The 4,133-nt window shown below is 37.2% G+C and overlaps 1 pseudogene; it reads right to left on the bottom strand.

Moving 5' to 3' along the window:
• Positions 1–355: 355 nt before the first annotated feature.
• Positions 356–2,623, bottom strand: LOC149794525 (cytochrome P450 2U1 pseudogene; annotated as a pseudogene).
• Positions 2,624–4,133: the final 1,510 nt, after the last annotated feature.

Genomic DNA, 4,133 nt, shown 5'->3' with positions numbered 1-4,133 from the left:
TTTATTGGATGTTTAAGACATTTAATTTCGCGACAAATGCATTTATTTATATTGGGATATGTCCCAAGAAAAACTTTAATTTTTGTGAATACCCTATCAAAATGAATAAACAGTGCTACCAGTTGGAAATTGACCGATTCACATACCAATCGCATTATTTTAGACGGTTCCTACAGTTTTATTTCGACTCCCTATATGTTGTTTTATATTTTTAGAAAATAAATTCTACATTACTGTTCTTTAATTAAAATCGACCCGACGCCGTTCGGATATAATCGAGATATTAGTGCTGTGTTCATGGTATGACCATAAGTAAATGTCCACGAGAGAAAAACAACATAGGCAGCAAGCGGTGTAGAATTATTTCGATTATTTAGATTTAACATTTTTAGATTTAAAACTGACACGGAAAATGAATGACATGAAAATGACAAACCTGAACAATGACATAGAAATGGTGAATGAAGACACATTTAATTGAGTTCATTTGGGGAATGTCTCGTTTTAGTCAGCATTAACAGCTGCAATTCTGCCCAACTCACTTCATGAATGACATGAAATCATCATTGGTTTTCCGAGCATTTCATTGCTTCGTAAAGTCTCCACACCGAAGAATAGCTAAATGTTGCCACACCTAGTAAAGAAAAGAAACATTTCCACAAAGTCTTCACGTGAGAATCATGTTCATGTATAAAGCAAACACACAAAACAAGAAAAGGAAAAAAAATATACTAACATTCTACTCTACTGATTACTCTTCAAGTCGACCCACGCGGTTCGTAGCGTCGCACAGCTCTGATCAGGAAGGGTACCGGGGAGTAGGTTATTCCCAGAATTCCCTTCCGTTCCGGAAGTGGCTCGCCCTCTACCGGAAAAAATTCGAACTTCTGAATTAGTGTGGCAAGAAAGAGAAATAATTCCATACGAGCTACACTTTCTCCGAGGCACACACGCCTTCCGATGGAGAATGGAATATGTTCCTCAGGCTTTGTTATGTGACCATCTGCATCTAAATACCTTTCTGGTCGAAAAACGTCTGGATCTTTAAAAGTTGAAGAATCGTGTAGTACTGAATGAAGATTTATGAGGATTGTTGTTTCCTTAGGAATGCGGTATCCCCGAAATAGGATTTCTTTCGAGACGGCATGGGGCACTGCAAGGGGAGCCACGGGATAGACTCTCAATGTTTCCAAGATGGTGGCCTCCAAGTATGAGAGATGTTCTTTATCTATTAATTGGGGCAATCTTTCTCTACCAACCACTTTATCTATCTCCTCAAAGCACTTCTTCTGAATCTCTGGAAAATGAATAAAATTTAGTAATATCCATATTATAGTCGTCGCCGTTGTTTCGCTCCCCGCACCGAATAAATCTCCAATCAACATGCATAACTGCAAGTCAGTAAAAGTGGAAACTTCGCCTTCTTGTTCTCTTCTGCGAGCCTCGGAGATATAGAGGTCAATGAAGTCACGCGCAGACCCGTCCTCGAAAGTGTTCTTATGTTCTTGAATCATACTTTCAAACCAACTCTGAAATTGCTTTGAATTCTCTTTCAGATACCTCATTTTAAAAGGATCCCCAGGCAGATACTGAAGGAAAGGAAAACAATTCACCAAAACACTAGCATTGCCAAGAAGTTTCGCTGCTTGATCCATTTTATCCAAAAAATCTCTGAAGTTGGCGTCTGTATGCTTGAATCTTTTTCCAAATGCTATCTGGGAGATAACATTGGCAACGCATGTGTTTACTATGCCTTTAGTTTGGAAAGGATGGCCATTTTGTTCTTCGAAAATTTTTACCAATTCTTGAGCTTCCTCAAGTATATTCTGTTCGAATGTCGAGCGCCCAAATCCGAACTCCTGCAAAGCATTCACAGCAAAGCGACGGTGCTCCTTCCACAGTGCTCCAGAAATGAATATTATTCCACTATTTTTGTTCAGCGTTTCTGACAGGAAGTTTCTTGGTCTGTCTGAAAAAAAGCGACCATTTTGAACAAGAGCTTCCTTAATGGCACTGTATCCATTGATTACGATAATCAGCTGCCTGCCCATATAGAAACTATATATATCTCCATGTTCGATCCGAAGTTTCTGAAAATACTCAAGAACGTCCTTGTTAACGAGCGAAAGAATATTACCAAATATCGGGAGCACGGGCCTTGGGAATGGTGGAATGCCAGTTGGTAATTTGGTTATGTAATAAACCAACAGAAAGACCAAGAATAAAACAAATGCTGTAGTTACGTTGACACTGTATATTAACTCTTCAGACATGATGTACGATTCTGGCTAGCTTATTGTATTATCCTTTCCTGTCACCTTTTGAGAATGGAACCCAGTAACTGTTAGCTATTTCTCTACGTAACAACGGCTTCAGCGAACAGGTTTGAATCCACGTCTTTTCCTGTTTATGTTGCACTGCGAACGATGTGTATGCCTTGTGTAAATATATGAGATATGCCGCAAGGTCTTTTCCAGTGCAGTGCATTTAGTATGTATTAGGGTCAATGTAAAACTCCTTAACATGTAGGCTATAGTATGTAGCTCTAAATAGATCCTCGCTGTTCATGCTATCTTGAGCGTGCGGACTTCTTTGTTTGGAAATACAATAATTACGAGACTCCAATACCCTAGTTCTTTTATTTTCTCCACACGTTATGACCCTTGCAGGTACTACGTGACTCGTCATTCAGATCCGACTTTGGGGAGTAGGATTACAGACTTACACGGACAAGAGCTGATATTGTATCACGTCAATTATAGTGATATACACACATACTATGAGAGAGTTTTGTTTGGTTTGTAAACTTTAAGGCAATGCGCGGTATTAATATAAATGTTCTTGCTTTCAAAAGAGTGTCATTCAAGTTATAAAGTCATTGTGCAGAATATACAGCCTAAAATGAATTCATGGAGAGAATGCTAGATCAATAATTTTTACCAATTATACATTATTTCTCACAGTAATAAAGTTTGTTAACATTTTTATAAATTTCTTTCGAACTCGATATTGGCAAAAATGTACAATTCACTAGTGCCCATTGCTCAAATCTATATTCCAAAGTGTTTGAAGGAACAAAAAAGAAATTAGAAATTTAGGCGTTTTTCAGTATCGTGCTTTTGCATATATTTTATCAGTTAATTCATTTTACATGAATCACATAGTTATAAAGCTGAACAATGTATAATATCAATGGTCCATCTAAATTATCACTGCATTTGTTTAGGAATGTAATGTGGTTAATAGGTTATGAATTGATGTTTCCTACTAGGGTGTAGATATACGAAAATAGTATATGGTGTCACTTTAGCAAGAATGGGACCTTAATGTTTAAAATGGGCATATCAAATTTAGCGACAATCGGTCTTTAACATGGGGAATACAGGGCCGGTACTTTGGCGACAATGGGATTTTAACATTGGAATACAGGGCCACTTTTGCGACAACGAAACTTTAATGTTAAAAAAATGGGTATATCAAAACTGATGACAATGGGATTTTAACATGGGAATACAGGGCCACTTTAGCGACAATGGGACCTTAACGCTAAAATAGGAGATTCGCACTTTGGCAACAATGGGAATTTAACATGGGAATGGCCCCTGGAGTCAATGGGAATTGAACATGGGTAACGTCATGGGGTTTATAGGGTGAAATGCTTTTATAGGGACAAAGGTTAATAGGGACAAACATAGACATACAGAAATAAACAAATACACATCCAAACAAAGAAGACGGAAACACACAGAAAAGAAGAGAAGATTCACAGATGGAATAGAGACTCCAATAAGAGATCTCTATTGTATGGGTACAAAACATTTATTCAAATATATACATGGGCTCTCTGGCCTGTGCTATGGTCTAAGCACTATCCATTTAATACATAATCATTTGGACATGGATCAAACCTATTTACAAGTTATTTAGTTCTTGGTTCTAGTAAACTACTTTTCAAACTTAAAGTTCATGCCTTAAAAAAAACACCTGATATACAACGTATTTACATTTCATAAAAGAATGCCATTTTTTCACGATACATTAGATATTCATTTTTAAGAAATAGTTAAACAAGAAACAAACGATCAAATAGGACAAAGTTCATGTTTCTCTCTATATGCGTCACACACGTTGTT

The sequence above is a fragment of the Sinohyriopsis cumingii genome, chromosome 8, assembly GCF_028554795.1.
Source record: "Sinohyriopsis cumingii isolate HCF-2022 chromosome 8, ASM2855479v2, whole genome shotgun sequence".
Taxonomy (NCBI): Eukaryota; Metazoa; Mollusca; class Bivalvia; order Unionida; family Unionidae; genus Sinohyriopsis; species Sinohyriopsis cumingii.
This window is presented reverse-complemented; position numbering and strand designations above follow the sequence as displayed.